Source organism: Tamandua tetradactyla, chromosome 3, assembly GCF_023851605.1.
Source record: "Tamandua tetradactyla isolate mTamTet1 chromosome 3, mTamTet1.pri, whole genome shotgun sequence".
In the NCBI taxonomy this organism is placed as follows: domain Eukaryota; kingdom Metazoa; phylum Chordata; class Mammalia; order Pilosa; family Myrmecophagidae; genus Tamandua; species Tamandua tetradactyla.
The window spans coordinates 132794647-132811212 of record NC_135329.1 but is presented as its reverse complement, the minus strand read 5'-3'; the positions used below and the strand labels follow the sequence as shown (position 1 = coordinate 132811212).

At 37.6% G+C, this 16566-nt stretch overlaps 1 protein-coding gene and 1 pseudogene across 1 annotated transcript in view; one reads left to right on the top strand and one right to left on the bottom strand.

Annotated features, from left to right (window-relative positions):
* SLC4A10 (solute carrier family 4 member 10) overlaps positions 1-16566 on the bottom strand; it is a 263964-nt gene that overhangs the window by 52099 nt on the left and 195299 nt on the right. The gene's annotated exons all lie outside the window — the stretch shown is intronic.
* Positions 15747-16007, top strand: LOC143677684 (cytochrome c oxidase subunit 6B1 pseudogene; annotated as a pseudogene).

Here is a 16566-nt window from a genome sequence, read left to right as displayed (position 1 = left end):
ACTTATTTCGTGCCAGGAACTGATCTAGGAACTGGAAAAGATCAGAATAGACTAAATGCCCTGCACTAAAGAGCCCTTCATTATTGCGGGAAGATAGACATTAAGCTATATTGAAAAGCAGAAGTACCACCACATGTCAGCACAATACCCCAGGCGGGTAAGGTTGCAGAGCAACTAGAACTTTCACTCACTGCTGTAGAAATGCAAAATAGTACAACCACTTTTGCAGTTTCTTATAAAGTTTAATGTACATATTCATATAACCCAGCAATTCCATCTCGAGGTATTTAACCTAAGAGAAATGAAAACATAGTCCAAAAAAAGAGCTGTTTATGAAACAAAATAGCCCCAAAGTGAAAAAAAAATCCAAATATTTATCAACTGGTAATTGGCAAACAATTGTGGCACACCCAGGATATGGAATACTACTCAGCAATAAGAAGGAGAAAATTAATGTATGCTAGCAACATGGGCAAACCCCAAAGACTTTATGTAAGTTAAATAAGCCAAACACCAAAACCTACACACCCTATGATTCCTTTTATATGACAGTCTAGAAAAGGTAAAAATTTAGAGACAAATCAGATCAGCACTACCTAGGACTTGGAGGTGAGGATGAGACATTGACTGGAAAGAAGCATAAGAAAACTTTTTGGTCATATGGAAGCAGTCCATACGTTGACTGTAGTAGCATTAATTTGTCAAAACTCTTTGATGGGTCCATTAAAAAGGTATTTTTTTTTCTTTAGGTTGTTTTGTTGTTGACAGAAAAAAGGTAAAATTTACTGCATGTAAATGATAATTCAATAAATGTTACTTTCAAAACATAAATAAATAAATTACATAATATCTTAGATAGGAAATGGAGAGTGGAAGGGAATTGAAATTTTAGATAGAAAGTCCCTAAGTAGGTGATTTTGAGTAAAGACTTGAAGGAAGTGAAGGAACAAGGTGCATAGTTATTTGGTAAAAAGAAGAACAAGTGTGAATGCTGAGAAGCAGGAATATGCCAAGAGTGTTTAAGAAAGACAAGGAGGTCAGTGTGGCTGGAGCAGAGGGGTGAAGTAGAAAGGAAGGAAATCATAGAGGCACTGGGGAGCAAGATCATGGGAAATCTTGAAGGTAATGGGAAGCCATTAGTGAGTTTTGAAGAGTAGAGTAACATAATCTGCCTTGGGTTTTTTTTTTTTTTTTTTTTTTTTTTTTATTTCAGGTGCAGCTTCATTCAGTGTTCCAACATAGTTACATTACACTTAGGTATTATTGTGCTGTCCATTTTTGAGTTTTTGTATCTAGTCCTGTTGCACAGTCTGTATCCCTTCAGCTCCAATTACCCATTATCTTACCCTGTTTCTAACTCCTGCTGGTCTCTGTTACCAATGATATATTCCAAGCTGATTCTCGAATGTCAGTTCACATCAGTGGGACCATACAGTATTTGTCCTTTAGTTTTTGGCTAGACTCACTCAGCATAATGTTCTCTAGGTCCATCCATGTTATTACATGCTTCATAAGTTTAGTCTGTCTTAAAGCTGCATAATATTCCATTGTAGGTATATGCCACAGTTTGTTTAGCCACTCCTCTGTTGATGGACATTTTGGCTGTTTCCATCTCTTTGCAATTGTAGATAATGCTGCTATAAACACTGGTGTGCAAATGTCCATCTGTGTCTTTGCCCTTAAGTCCTTTGAGTAGATACCTAGCAGTGGTATTGCTGGGTCGTAATCCATTCTGCCAGTCTATGTCTTTTGATTGGGAAATTCAGTCCATTAACATTTAGTGTTATTACTGTTTGGATAATATTTTCCTTACCATTTTGGCTTTTGTATTATATATATCATATCTGATTTTCCTTCTTTCTACACTTTACTCCATACCTCTCTCTTCTGTCTTTTCGTATCTGACTCTAGTGCTCCCTTTAGTATTTCTTGCAGAACTGGTCTCTTGGTCACAAATTCTCTCAGTGACTTTTTGTCTATAAATGTTTTAATTTCTCCTTCATTTTTGAAGGACAATTTTGCTGGATATAGAAGTCTTGGTTGGCAGTTTTTCTCTTTTAGTAATTTAAATATATCATCCCACTGTCTTCTAGCTTCCATGGTTTCTGCTGAGAAATCTACACATAGTCTTATTGGGTTTCCCTTGTATGTGACGGATTGTTTTTCTCTTGCTGCTTTCGAGATCCTCTCTTTCTCTTCGACCTCTGACATTCTAACTAGTAAGTGTCTTGGAGAATGCCTATTTGGGTCTATTGTCTTTGGGGTGCGCTGCACTTCTTGGATCTGTAAATTTAGGTCTTTCATAAGAGTTGGGAAATTTTCAGTGATAATTTCTTCCATTAGTTTTTCTCCTCCTTTTCCCTTCTCTTCTCCTTCTGGGACACCCACAACACGTATATTTGTGCGCTTCATATTGTCATTCAGTTCCCTGATCCCCTGCTCAAGTTTTTCCATTCTTTTCCCTATAGTTTCTCTTTCTTTTTGGAATTCAGATGTTCCATCCTCCAGTTCACTAATTGTAGCTTCTGTCTCTTTAGATCTACCATTGTAGGTATCCATTGTTTTTCCATTTTTCCTTCTTTGTCCTTCACTCCCATAAGTTCTGTGATTTGTTTTTTCAGATTTTCTATTTCTTCTTTTTGTTCAGCCCATGTCTTCTTCATGTCCTCCCTCAATTTACTGATTTGGTTTTTGAAGAGTTTTTCCATTTCTGTTCGTATATTCAGCATTAGTTGTCTCAGCTCCTGTATCTCATTTGAACTATTGGTTTGTTCCTTTGACTGGGCCATATCTTCAATTTTCCGAGCGTCATCCATTATTTTCTGCTGGTGTCTGGGCATTTGATCAGATTTCCCTGGGTGTGGGACCCGGCTGGTTGAAAGGTTTTTCTGTGAAATCTCTGGGCTCTGTTTTTCTTTTCCTGCCCAGTAGGTGGCGCTCGTGGCACTCGTCTGTCTGTGGGGCCCACTAGTAAAAGATGCTGTGGCTCCTTTAACTTGCCAATCCGAATCTCGCAGTCGGCCCGGGAAACGGCGCGTGGAGGGGTGGGTCGCCGGCCGCCGCGGCTTGGGGGAGTGCTGGTCCAAATTGCCCAGCTGGCCCGAGATGCCAAGCATGGCGGGAGGGCCCTGCTATCCAATGTTCCCAGTCAGACCGGGGAGCCACGTGCGTGGAGGGGACCCCAGTCACCAGCCGCCCCGGCCGGGAAAACGCGCGCCCCTCGGGTATCTCACCGCAGCGGATTCTCCCTACCCGTTCAGCCGTTCCAGAATGGGGTACGCTGTCTTTTTGGTCTCTGTCGTGGCTCCAGGAGCTGTTTCGTATTGTTTCTGTTTCTTTAGTTGCTTTTCTGGGGGAGGAACTAAGACCCGCGCGTCTTACTAAGCCGCCATCTTCTCCGGAAGCTGCCTTGGGTTTTAAAGGAATAATTCTGGCTGCTTTGTAGGGAACAGTGTGTGGAAGAGTAAGTGTAGAATCAAAGAGGCCAGTTATAAGGCTAGTGTAGTAATTGAGACAAGAGACTGGAGGCAGAGGGGGAGATGAGAAATATTTGAATTCTATGTATGTTTAGAAGATAAAGCCAATAGAATTTGCTGGAAGTCTCTTGTGTGAGAGACAGGAATCAAAAATAAATCCATGGCTTTTAGTCTGAACAGATGAAAGGATAGGACTGCCATTCACTGAGGGGGGAAAGACTTGTGAGAGTTTGCTTTTACAACTCCAAACATAAATAGAACTAAACTATAAACATTTGCCAAGGTGGTGTGATTTCAGAGTGGATAGGGAACATCCTTCCCATCACGCAAAAATTTGCTTTAATAATTGAAAAGAAAACTTGACATGGGTGATTCATTCTTTTAGATATTAAAATGCAAATTTGGGAAAGAAATAAGACTAGCTTAAGAGCAAATTCTGATAGGCAATGAAAGACAAAGGAAACTTGATAATAAAGGGCCAGGTTATGATATATCGGAGTGAGTAGAAATTGCAGAATTGGCTTAGCCACAAATGTCACCAAGACTGGCAAGGAGCATTCATTTACAAAACATATTTTGTGACCCTTCACATAATATTTGAACAGTCTGAGAGAATTTATGAAGAAAGTTTCTTGGGGTGGTATATATAAACTGTTTGCCTAAAACTAAGAGCTATGGACTATAGAATGTTTTAACAAAATAAACTTTTTCTTTTTCCAAAGTTGTATAAATGCACTTCTTCCCTTGAAATTTTTCTGCTACTGCTAAATAATAAGTGTAAAATGCACAAGCTGAACACTTACATTTTCAAGAAATGTACTCATAACTAGAAAAATATGCTAAGCTAACTGAATTTGGTCAGTTTTATAAATATCTAGTAAAAATACTGTTCAGAGTAATTACCATATCAATTTTTGGAAGTGTTTCTTTCTCTAAAATTATTAACAATGTCTCTAAGCATTCATTTAGCATGACTAATACTACAAAGAAGTATGTAGTAGTGACACAATATCCAGCTTGAATGAATGAATAATGTATTAACACTATGTGAATAAGAATAATTTGCTGAAAACTGAATAAGAATGGCAAAAACTGAGTAAAATTATCAAATCATATTCAAAGTGCCAACACTGGATTACATGACAATATGCCCAACAGGTAAGATGAAGTTGAATGGTGGGAAGAGATTATGCCATTTAATACAAAAAGCATTACATTGAGAAAAATGCATTCTATACTCTTCACTCTGCTTCCATTATATCATCACTAGTAGGTCATTTGGCATTAACTAGTTCTATAAAAGAGATCTTTCTTGTCTGCTTATAGGATTTCAGTGAATATCAAATGAAATATTCAGAAGGACTTTGAAAAGAAGAAACAATGCTTTCCTTGGAGTTAAAACTTTAGTGAAGTCTGAACTTATTTTAATTGATGTTTAAGAAATTGATATTGAGAGGGCCAAGATGGCGGCTTAGTAAGGTGCGCGCATTTTAGTTCGTCCTCCAGAGCAACTACTAAATAACCAGAAACAGTACAGAACAGCTCCCGGAGCCACAACAGAGACCGGACACACAGCGCACCCCAGTCTGGACCAGCAGCACCAGCTGCGAGACTCCGCAACAGTGAGTTTCCTGAGCTGCACACACTTTCCCAAGTGCAGAGGCTGGCGGCCGGCGCCCCTCCCCCACAGGTGGCTTCCTGAACTGTGAGTCTCGGAACGGCAAATTCCCCGAGCTGTGGCGGCTGGCAACCGGCTCCCCTCCCCAACGGGCAGCTTCCCGGAGGGAAAGGAAAGAGTCTCCAACAGTGGCAGGGACTGGGTCCAACCAAACACCAATAGTGGCATGAACAAACAAATTCTGACTGCTAGAAGTGGGCCCCCAGCTCAGGCAAAACTGATCAAGGCGGAAGTCACCTATTGGGCTGACTGAAAGGGAGGAAAGGGGATGAAGCAGAGCCTTCTGTGGCTGTTTGGTTGGTTCCATCTGGAGACTTGGTTCCATCTGGACTTGGCACCGGGATTGCACAGGCTGCAACTGCCCCTGGCGCGGAAACAGGCTGCTTTCAGGGCTGTCTACCACCTGAAACTTCCCCATGGGAGGGGTGAAATGCAACTCAGGCGGAATCCCTCTCTCAAGGAATTCAGATCCCAGGGCTTCGCAATTTGAAGCCATTAAAACCAGCCTACAACCTTTCCTCTGTCTCCACCATGCCCCCAGCAGGGTGAGCCTTCCAAAGTTAAAGGAGCCACAACATATTTTGCTGGTGGGACCCGCAGACAGACAAGTGCCACATACTGGGCAGGATAAGAAAGAAATCTCCAGAATAAACTAATTAAGGTAATTAAATGTCCAGATGCCAGCAAAAAATAACAAATCACACCAGGAAAATTGAAGATATGGCCCACTCAAAGGAACAAACCAATAGTTCAAATGAGATACAGGAGCTGAGACAACTAATTCTGAATATATGAACAGAAATGGAAAACCTCTTCAAAAACCAAATCAATAAATTGAGGGAGGACATGAAGAAGGCAAGGAATGAACAAAATGAAGAAATGGAAAGTCTGAAAAAACAAATCACAGAACTTATGGGAATGAAAGTTACAGTAGAAGAGATGAAAAAACAATGGAAACCTACAATGGTAGATTTCAAGAGACAGAGGTTAGAATTAGTGAACTGGAGGATGGAACATTTGAAATCCAAAAAGAAACAGAAACTATAGAGATAAGAATGGAAAAATCTGAGCAGGGGCTCAGGGAATTGAATGATAATATGAAGCGCACAAATATACGTGTTGTGGGTGTCCCAGAAGGAGAAGAGAAGGAAAAAGGAGGAGAAAAACTAATGGAAGAAATTATCACTGAAAATTTCCCAACTCTTATGAAAGACCTAAAACTACAGATCCAAGAAGTGCAGCGCACCCCAAAGAGAATAGATCCAAATAGGCGTTCTCCAAGACACTTACTAGTTAGAATGTCAGAGGTCAAAGAGAAAGAGAGGATCTTGAGAGCAGCAAGAGAAAAACAGTCCATCACATACAAGGGAAACCCAATAAGACTATGTGTAGATTTCTCAGCAGACCATGGAGGCAAGAAGACAGTGGGATGATATATTTAAATTATTAAAAGAAAAAAACTTCCAACCAAGACTCCTATATACAGCAAAATTGTCCTTCAAAAATGAGGGAGAAATTAAAACATTTTCAGACAAAAAGTCACTGAGAGAATTTGTGACCAAGAGACCAGCTCTGCAAGAAATACTAAAGGGAGCACTAGAGACAGATATGAAAAGACAGAAGAGAGAGGTGTGGAGAAGAGTGTAGAAAGAAGGAAAATTGGATATGATATATATACTACAAAAGGCAAAATGGTAGAGAAAAGTATTACCCAAACAGTAATAACACTAAATGTTAATGGACTGAATTCCCCAATCAAAAGACATAGACTGGCAGAATGGATTAAAAAACAGGATCCTTCTATATGCTGTCTACAGGAAACATATCTTAGACCCAAAGATAAACATAGGTTGAAAGTGAAAGGTTGGGAAAAGATATTTCATGCAAATAACAACCAGAAAAGAGCAGGAGTAGCTATACTAATATCCAACAAATTAGACTTCAAATGTAAAACAGTTAAAAGAGACAAAGAAGGATACTATCTACTAACAAAAGGAACAATTCAACAAGAAGACATAACAATCATAAATATTTATGCACCGAACCAGAATGCCCCAAAATATGTGAGGAACACACTGCAAACACTGAAAAGGGAAATAGACATATCTACCATATTAGTTGGAGACTTCAATTCCCCACTCTCATCAATGGACAGAACATCTGGACAGAGGATCAATAAAGAAACAGAGAATTTGAATATTTCAATAAATGAGCTAGACTTAACAGACATTTATAGGACATTACACCCCACAACAGCAGGATACAACTTTTTCTCAAGTGCTCATAGATCATTCTCAAAGATAGACCCAATGCTGTGTCACAAAGCAAGTCTCAACAAATTTAAAAAGATTGAAATCATACACAACAGTTTCTCAGATCAAAAAGGAATGAAGTTGGAAATCAATAATAGGCAGAGTGCCAGAAAATTCACAAATACGTGAAGGCTCAACAACACACTCTTAAACAACCAGGGGGTCAAGAAAGAAATTACAAGAGAAATTAGTAAATATCTCGAGGCGAATGAAAATGAAAACACAACATATCAAAACTTATGGGACGCAGCAAAGGCAGTGCTAGGAGGAAAATTTATTGCCCTAAATGCCTATATCAAAAAAGAAGAAAGGGCAAAAATTCGGGAATTAACTGTCCACTTGGAAAAACTGGAGAAAGAACAGCAAACTAACCCCAAAGCAAGCAAAAGGAAAGAAGTAACAAAGATTAGAGCAGAAATAAACGAAATTGAGAACACGAAAACAATAGAGAAAATCAATAAGATTGGTTCTATGAGAAAATCAACAAGATTGATGGGCCCTTAGCAAGACTGACAGAAAGAAGAAGAGAGAGGATGCAAATAAATAAGATCAGAAATGGAAGAGGAGACATAACCACTGACCCCACAGAAATAAAAGAGGCAATAACAGAATACTATGAACAACTTCATGCTAATAAATACAACAATGTAGATGAAATGGACAACTTCCTAGAAAGGCATGAACAACCAACTTTGACTCAAGAAGAAATAGATGACCTCAACAAACCAATCACAACTAAAGAAATTGAATCAGTCATTCAAAAGCTTCCCAAAAAGAAAAGTCCAGGACCAGATGACTTCACATGTGAATTCTACCAAACATTCCAGAAAGAATTAGTACCAACCCTTCTCAAACTCTTCAAAAAAATTGAAGTGGAGGGAAAGCTACCTAATTCAATCTATGAAGCCAACATCACCCTCATACCAAAACCAGGCAAAGATATTACAAAAACAGAAAACTACAAACCAATCTCTCTAATGAATATAGATGCAAAAAATCCTCAACAAAATTCTAGCAAATCAAATCCAGCAACACATTAAAAGAATTATACATCATGACCAAGTAGGGGTCATCCCAGTATGCAAGGATGGTTCAACATAAGAAAATCAATTAATGTAATACACCATATCAACAAATCAAATGTAATACACCATATCAACAAATCAAAGCAGAAAAATCACATGATCATCTCAATTGATGCAGAGAAGGCATTTGACAATGATTCAACATCCTTTCCTATTGAAAACACTTCAAAGGATAGGAATACAAGGGAACTTCCTTAAAATTATAAAGGGAATATATGAAAAACCCACAGCTAATATCATCCTCAATGGGAAAAAATTGAAAACTTTCCCCCTAAGATCAGGAACAAGACAAGGATGTCCACTATCACCACTGTTATTCAACATCGTGTTGGAAGTTCTAGCCAGAGCAATTAGACAAGAAAAAGAAATACAAGGCATCAAAATTGGAAAGGAAGAAGTAAAAATTCAGAAGAATAACTGAAATATAGATCCTAAACTTGGAATATGTCATTGGTAACAGAGACCATCAGGAGATAGAAATAGGGTAAGATAAGGGGTAATTGAAGCTGAAGGGATACAGACTGTGCAACAGGACTGGATGCAAAACCTCAGAAATGGACAGCACAATACTACCTAATTGTAATGCAATTATGTTAAAACATTAAATGAAGCTGCATGTGAGGTATAGGTTTTTGTTTTTTTCTCTCTATTATCGTTTTATTTCTTATTCTGTTGTCTTTTTATTTCTTTTTCTAAATCGATGCAAATGTACTAAGAAATGATGAATATGCAACTATGTGATGATGTTAAGAATTACTGATTGTATATGTAGAATGGAATGATTTCTAAATGTTTTGTTAGTTAATTTTTTAATTAATAAAAAAATTGATATTGCTAGAGAGTCACTAGTGCAATGGTTCATAACTTTTCATTGCTTAAGTATTTCTATTTGTTCTGTCAAAGAACATCTACATGCCTTTATTATTCATTATATTTTTCATTTGCAATGGGTTTATTATTTACTATATTTTTTATTTGCAATGGGTTTTAAGGACATAAAAATTCAGTGGATTTTTGGAAGAACATGCTATTAGGAATACTTGATAAAAACTGTGTTGCCTATTTCCACGTCTGCTATCTCTGGAGGTATATGTACCAATGTTTGAGAAATGGTACCTTAAAGGAATTTTAAAATTCTAGCAGTTGAAAGAAATAAGAAGCTGGATGATTTCACAGACTATAGACCCCAATGTGTCTCAGAGAGGCAAAGATGAGGCATACTATTTTTTCAGTTACACATACAGACATAAATTAAACAAACATTTATTGAGAAATACAGGCAAAGCACTTCCTATGATGTGGCCCATCGGCCTATTAAATTTCATTCCTCTGTTTTTCTAGGTGCTTTGACTTCATCTTCTATGAAAAGTTTATCAAGAAAGATGTGACAAGATTCCGTAAGCAGGATTCTGGCACTGCTATAGTTGAAATCAAGCACCAAAAGCACATTTGGACACAGGATCATTTAGGCATTAAGTCTGGAATGCCACCCCTAAGAGTTAAAGCTAATGACTTGCTTTTCAGTACCTTATATATAGATATCTATATCCCCTTAAGGCTATCATAGTTGATCCATACATCTTAATTACCTTTAATTTTACTAGTGTCATTCATTATGGTAATTAACAAACCAGTAACTTTACCAATGAAAACTTGTTTTAAATTTTTCTACTTTTTATTTCTTATTGATATATACTATATATTTACAAACCATGTATTCACACAAAGTATACAATCAATGGTTCACAATATAATCATATAGCCGTGCATTTATCATCACAATCAATTTTTTCTTCTTTTTTTGTGAAAAAAATATTCAAAAAAGAGATAAATTTCAAAGCACAACAATTAGTGTAGAACATATTTCAGAGTTTGGTATGAGTTACAATTCTGCAATTAAAAGTTGTTACTTCTAGCTGCTCTAAGATACTGGAGACTAAAAGAAATATCAATTTAATGATTCAGCAATCGTATTTGTTTGTTAAACCCTACCTTCTCTGTATAACTCTACCATCACCTTTAATCTTTCTCCCACTCTTTAGGGGTATTTGGGCTATGCCCATTCTAATTTTTTCATGTTGGAAAGGGCTGTCAATAATATGGGATAGGGGATGGAACTAGCTGATGTTCTGGAGAGGCTGAGCCTCTGCATTTCAGGACTTATCTGGTCTAGGGACCCATCTGGAGGTTGTAGGTTTCCGGAAAGTTACTCTAGTGCATGGAAACTTTGTAGAATCTTATATAATTCCCTAGGTGTTCTGTAGGATTGGCAGGAATGGTTTTGTTGGGGTTTGGCAAGTTATGATAGGTATCAATGTCTAACTGAAGCTGGCATAAGAGTGACCTCCAGAGTAGCCTCTTGACTTTATTTGAACTCTCTCAGCCACTGATACTTCATTTGTTAAACTTCTTTTCCCCCTTTTGGTCAGGATGGCATTGTTGATCCCATTTTTAACATCTGACAAAGCCTCAGTGTTGACCAAGATATGGCTAGCCCTCGAAATTGTAGCAGCTGCTTCTGGAGGGTAGGCCCTCTGTTTTAACACAAGCTGACCATTCTCTGCGTGTGAACTTGATCAGAACACTAGCTGTCCATGTAACTTAACCTGCCATATACAGCTTACCACACTGCTGGTGCTGAGATTTTTTTTTTTTTTCACATAGGCAGGCACCAAGAATTTCACCCAGGCCTCCTGCATGGCAGGCGAGAACTCTGCCACTGAGCCGCCGTTGCCCACCCGGTATTTTACTTTAAGTGAAAATGTGATTATATTCCTCTTTAAAATTTTCAGAATATATCTTTAAATCCAGGTCAATTCAGGAAGAGAAGAAATGGGTCAGTACATCAAAGATTGTGAGCTTTCAGAGAACAGTTGTCACATATGACAAAGTACTGTGTACTTGATACACTACCACATGACTTGTGGCCATTTAAGACATTTTTAAGGAAGAAATCACAAACATTTGCTTAGCGCTCTCCCCCAAATATTAGGTGTCCAGGTAAATTTCTGGCTTTTCATAGCTATTTGACCAGAAAGCATGAAAGAGAATTCTATTTTTTCTAAAAATGAGCTGTATTTTTTATTTTTTGACTAGGGAATGCTATGCGGTCCATGAGTTATTATAACTTCTCTTTCATCTTCTTTCCCTTCCCTTGATGTTTACTGTCAGTTTCAGACCTGCCTCTGTTCATTCTTCCATGATTTCTCCATTCTGTTGGCATCCTGTCTAAATCTACATCAGAACTAGCTTCACAGACCCGGATTTTTATGTCTTTATCTTACATTAAGATTCTCATAACACATTTATTCAAAACGTCTAGTTTAAATCTTTCAGATGGCGGTAAAGGTAATGTAAATGAGCACAATTGTCTTTACTTGTCAAACAAGATTACCCAGATGTCAATTATTTTCCAACATGTTTAGTCAATCAAGATGCACTACTCTATCACTTACCATGTGATAGTAAAATTGTTACATATTTTTTACTTTAAAGGAGGTTCAAACCTTGTTGAGGATGTGAGGAAGAGGAAGTTTTTCTAAGAGTATTATGTCAGTCAGTAACAAAACTGATCACTGTCTGGTTTATGCAGAGGTCTGGGTGTAGAAGCAAAAAACAATGAGTTTTTTTCTTTAATCTTCATAATTTGGTAGTGAGCTCATTCCTTCAAACAGCTTGTAAATGAGTAGATTTTACTTAACTATAGTATGCTAATATATCTAAAACCAAAGTACTATTCAGATATTCCTCTTTCATCCAAGTAACTTCAGAGAATTAATACAACCCTAACCTTTCTTTAGTCAACCATCTTTGAGATCTTTATATCATTACCATATATTGAAAGAACATTTCATCTTACACAAGCAGAACACTTTATTCTATTTTTACCGTTTCTTAAAATCAAAGCAACTGAGAAAAAATTATTCCCATAAACACATTACTTATTGCTAACTTGACATATTCAGCCTCATCATCTGGTGTGATGTATATATTCTTGAAACTAAATTGATTATCTCGTTGCTTGCTTTTGCCAAAATGAAACGAAAGCTCATAGCTTCAAATATAAGGTCTTCACATTATCACATTATAGGGTTAGAATGTCAGAGGAGCTGGGAGAATCTTAAAAAAATCAAAAACATTTTGTTACTTGGTAGTAAATCTATGAAATAAGGTAATCTGAATATAAGTGGCCCATAAATACAGAATAACTGAAATATAGATCCTAAATATGAAGCCTTTTACCTGATATCTTACACCTAAACAAAATATGTGGCAGTATAGGCACAGTCGGTTTGCAGAATTAGCAATCTCAGATATGCTATGTCCTAGGTATAACATTTTCTAAGAAATCTTGCCTTAAAACTTTCTATGAAAGTATCAGGTCAGCAACAGCTGAAGTGGAAAACTTTAGGTGGACATTATATAAAAACACTTTTAAAGTGATTAGTTTGGAAAGGTCAGAGGGATATGAACAGGAAAGCACCTGAAAATGTTATGTGGACATCACAGAACAGAATAAATGTTTTATGCAAAGTGTGAGATTATACAATACATTAAAATAGCCATTATTGCTAACAATAAAAATAACAATAACAATTGTTAGCAATAATGGCTATTTTTAATGCACATGGCTAAATACTTTAATACATATATACATTTTATGTCTAGCATAAAAGATTGGTTTTGCTTTTCTGAAGAGCAGTAATGCAGAACCTGATCAAATTCATGTACACAACATGCATGGCACTGGGAATCTGGGAGTCATGGTGTAAAAAGTGAAGTAAAGAACCATGCAGTAAGGATATCTGGTTAGGACCATATTCACCAACGAGAGTGTTATTTCGCTTTTGTTACAACTACTTCAGGTGCCAGACTACACCTGAACTAGTCTTTCTAGGGTGAGCTAGTCTTTTTGACTCTGGCATCCCTAATTTTGGTTGAGAAGGGCACTTGGGCAAGGGAACACAGTGATTATCACATATCTGTTTTCGGCTTTCAAGTAATGAGGATTTAGATGCCCACACTGTGATCAAAGCAATTAAAATTGTGTGGCTCATTTTTTAAAGTATATATCTAAACACTAAGCAAGAAAGGACCTATGCTACACTCCTCTTTATCACCACGAGACATGGATCATGACACATAAAGTTATTTTTGTTCTCAGACTATCTTCTGAGCACTTGCCTGAGAAGAAATGTCCCTTAATTAACTCTATTATTTGTCTTTATCTCATCACTATTGACTCCTGGGAGATTGCAAACTCATGTTTATCCACTTTCTTTTTCTATCGTCTCTAGTCCCTCTTATTCCTCTCTGGTTCTATTTCCTCCTTTTCAAACATGCATAGCTGTTTAACAAATTACCCTTTCTTGATCCCATTGTCCTCTCCAGCAGCCACTTCTGTTTTTCACTTTCATTGACACCAAAATGACCTACATATAACTCTCTCCATTTTCTTACCATCTACTTCTTTCTTTTTTTTTCTTTTTTTTCACAAATTGGCTTCTAGTCTTGCCTTCCCTCCACATGTAATACTGTTTCTTGAAATTAGTGATTATTTCTTTTTAAAAGAAATTTTTTTTATTTTAAAAGAAATAATTTTTCTTATTCTGTTAGATCTCTATAAATAATTTTCTTTATTCTGTTAGATCTCTATAGTTCTCTTTAAGGAATTCTTGATATATTCTTGTCCTTTGCCTTCTACAATCTAACAGTATCTAGGTTTTCTTCTTTTTCTGATGTCTCTTTCTCTTTATGTATTGGTTGCTTTTTTTTTTTTTTTTTCTTTTCATTCTTCTACTTTCAAACTGTGAAGATTGTCCAGGGTGTGCTGATTTGAAAGGATGTATGTCCCCTAGAAAAGCCATGTTTTAATCAAAATCCCATTTTCTAAAGGCAGAATAATCCCTATTCAATACTGTATGTTTGAATCTGTAATGAGATCATCTCCCTGGAGGTGTGATTTAATCAAGAGCGATTGTTAAACTGGATTAGGTGATGACATGTCTCTACCCATTTCGGTTGGTCTTGATTAGTTTCTGAAGTCCTATAAAAGAGGAAACATTTTGGAGAATGAGAGAGATTCATAGAGAGCAGAGCAGAACGACATAGCCATGAGAAGCAGAGTTCACCAGCCAGCGTCCTTTCGAGATGAAGAAGGAAAATGCCTCCCAGGGAGCTTCATGAAACAGGAAGCCAGGAGAAGAAGCTAGCAGATGATGCCGTGTTCACCATGTCCTTCCAGATGAGAGAGAAACTCTGACTGTGTTTACTATGTGCCCTTCCACTTGAGAAAGAAACCCTGGACTTCATTGGTCTTCTTGAACCAAAGTATCTTTCCCTGGATGCCTTAGATTGCATATTTCTGTAGACTTGTTTTAATTGGGACATTTTCTCATCCTTAGAACCGTAAACTAGTGACTTATTAAATTCCCCTTTTTAAAAGCCATTCCATTTCTGGCATATTGCATTCCTGCAGTTAGCAAACTAGAACACAGGGCTTAGTATTTGTTTCCCCAATTTTCTTCCTTTCTAGATAGGGGTTTTTTAACTGTGTCCCTCAGTCTGAAGTACCCAAGAAGCTATAACTGAGAGTCAGGGAGCAGTCAGAAGGGTGGGCAATAGATGCACTCCTTCTAGTTCAAACAGAATAGTTCTGCTTTTACCTATTTTATTTGCCTGCACCATTTCTTTTGGAGAACTTATTTGTGTTTATCAGCATAATGAAACATGCATCAAGGTCATAATGCCTGGGTTTAATTTCCTGTTTTATTATTATATGGATATTGGACAAATATTTCAAAATATTTACAAATATCTTGATTCCTGAACTGTGTCATTCCCTCTGAAACACCTTTCCTACTCTATTTCTCAGTTTTCCCACTGATTTTTTTAGTCCTGTGTGTTACATTTTCCAGGAAGCATACTCTGAACCCGAAATCTGGTTTAAGAGCTTCTCTTATGTGGTACCACAGTACTGCACAAACCTCTTAACATAACACTTATCTCATTGTGCTTCCTGTTTGTCTCCATTCCCTGCTAAACCAGAAGTTCATTGAGAACAGAGTATTATTCATTACGATTTCCCTAGCACCGAGCATGGTGCCTGGAATGTAGTAGGTTTGAAATTTAATCAGAGGACTGAGGGTCACATTGAGCTGTGAGCAATTTCAAGGCACTGTTAGGAGTCAACATCATGGCGGAAGACATCAAGAACAAAATTAAGAACTACCAAACTGCACCTTTTGACAGCCACTTCCCCAACCAGAACCAGACCAGGAATTGCTGGCAGAATAACCTGGATCTCCACTGCTGCGAAAAGGCAATGACTGATAAAGAGGGTGACATCTCTATGTGTGAATGGTACCAGCATGTGTACTAATCCCTCTACCCCATATCCTGGGTTTCAGCCTCGGATGATCACAGGGCAGAAGGCACATTTCCTGGGAAGATCTGAACTGACCCACCAGTCTTCTCCCTTGTCCTTCATCCTTCTCCCAGGGTGCTAAAGGAGGGCCTGGATACACGGTGACTCCTCACCCTGAATCTTGACCATGACTTAACTAATAATAAAAACTTACTGGAAAAGTAAAAAGAAAAAAAATCTAATCAGAGATTAATTATGCATCCCAGCTGTTCAAGTTTGCTAACTACGAGAATACCAGAAACAGAATGGCTTTTAAAAAGGGGAATTAAATACATTGCTAGTTTATAGTTCTAAGACAAAGAAAATGTCCCAATTAAAGCAATCTATAGAAATTTCCAGTCTAATGTATCCATGGAAAGATACCTTGGTTCAAGAAGGCCAATGAAGTTCTTGGTCTCTCTCTCAAAGTGAGAAGGCACATGACGAACAGGGTCAGGGTTTTTCTCTCTCATCTGGAAAGGCATGTGGCGAATGTGGTGTCGTCTGCTAGCTTTCTCTCCTGATTTCCTTTCACAAAGCAACCTGGAAGGCATTTTCCTTCTTCATCTCCAAAGCGCTGGCTGATGGACTCTCTGCTTCTCATGGCTAT